We start from the raw sequence: 1699 nt of genomic DNA on the forward strand, positions 1-1699 counted from the left end.
TTTCTTTCTTTTTCTTTCTCTCTTTCTCTCTTTCTTTCTTTGCAGGGAGGGGTGGGAAGCACACCCAGCTGTGCTCACGGGGAATCAAACTGGAATCCGGGGGATGTAATCCTTGTACCATCCTGGGCCCTGCCTTTCTTTACTTTTTTCCTCTCCCCTCCCCTCCTCTCCTCTCCTCTCCATTGTTGGGCCACACGTGGCTGTTCTCAGGATTTTTGTCCCTGGCTCTGTGCTCTGAGACCACTCCTGGCAGGGCTTGGGATCACTTATGTGGTGCTGTGGACTGAACCCAGGTCAGCGATGTCCAAGGCACCTTACTACTGTGCTAGTTATCTGGCCCCTGCTCTTGTTTTTTTTTTGGGGGGGGGTCACACCCGGCAATGCTCAGGGGTTACTCCTGGCTTTGCACTCAAGAATTACTCCTGGCAGTGCCCGGGGGACCATATGGGATTCTGGGAATCGAACCCGGGTCAGCCGCGTGCAAGGCAAACACCCTCCCCGCTGTGCTATCTCTCCAGCTTACCCCCGCTCTTGTTTTTCCTGATGCCCCTCATTTCATTTTGCACTGGTCCCACCAGTTATGTGGGGATTGCTGGCTCCAGTGACCTGTGTGGGGGTGGGGGGGCGTGGGGCAGGGACGGCTGAGTGGTGGCACTGCCTGTGATCGTGAGACCCAGAGTCTGATCCCAGCTGTCACCCCACCTATGCCAAATACCAGCCTGAAGACAAGACGGTGCCATTGGGCATCCCTGGTATTATGACCAGCAAGTGCCACAACCGGATGTGGGCACCCTTGGGTCACAGAAACCATGAGCACCACCCAAAGGGAAGGAAGGGGATTCCATGGACAAGAAATCACCAGGGTCAGAGCAACAGTCCAGTGGGTGGGGCACTTGCCTTGTACTAGGCTAATCTGGGTGCAATCCCTGGCAACTCATATGCTACCCCAAGTCCGAGCAGGACTGATCCCTGAGCACAGAGCCTGGAGTTAGCACTGATCACAGCTAGATGTGTCCCCAACACCACCAGCCCCGCCCGCCCTTCACACACACACACACACACACACACACACACACACACACACACACACACACACACACACACACACACACACACAATCGCTTGGATGTTGGTCAAAGCGTGGAGCAGACAGAATGCCATGTTTGCTCCCTGGGATTTGGTGTCTGGGGCAGACATGAGCAGTGGAGCCTGGGAAAGGGAGAGGGGAGACAATGGAAGCGCCCTTTGGGGGCAGGGGGAACCAAGTGTGGATTTATTAAGTGGTTAAAGTGGTTAAAGGGATCAGCTGTGGCAGGGGCCATGCGGCCACCCACAGCTGAGGCCGCCCATGCCAACGTCCCCCACGGGCGCCGCCTTTGTCTCTCTCCTCTCCCTGCCTGTGCCAAGATCACTGGCCAGTTCCGGCCACGGGCACGCTGGCTTCCCTCCGGGCGGGTGAATGGCAGGGATTAGACGCTGCCCCCCCGGGGCGGGGGGTGGGCCTCTGCCACCAGCCAGGGTGCTGACCCCAGCGAGGCTGTTCCTCTGGTTGTAGCTTTGATTCAGAACACCGCGGAGAAGTTAGAAAACCTAGGAACCGAGAGCTGCCCCGGTGTGAGAAAGGCCGATGCCCTCTGGGAAGTCATCTCGAACGGGAAACTTCTGGAAGAGTGAACTGGCAGTGTTGCCCTGGACGGTC

The sequence above is a fragment of the Sorex araneus genome, chromosome 1, assembly GCF_027595985.1.
Source record: "Sorex araneus isolate mSorAra2 chromosome 1, mSorAra2.pri, whole genome shotgun sequence".
In the NCBI taxonomy this organism is placed as follows: Eukaryota; Metazoa; Chordata; class Mammalia; order Eulipotyphla; family Soricidae; genus Sorex; species Sorex araneus.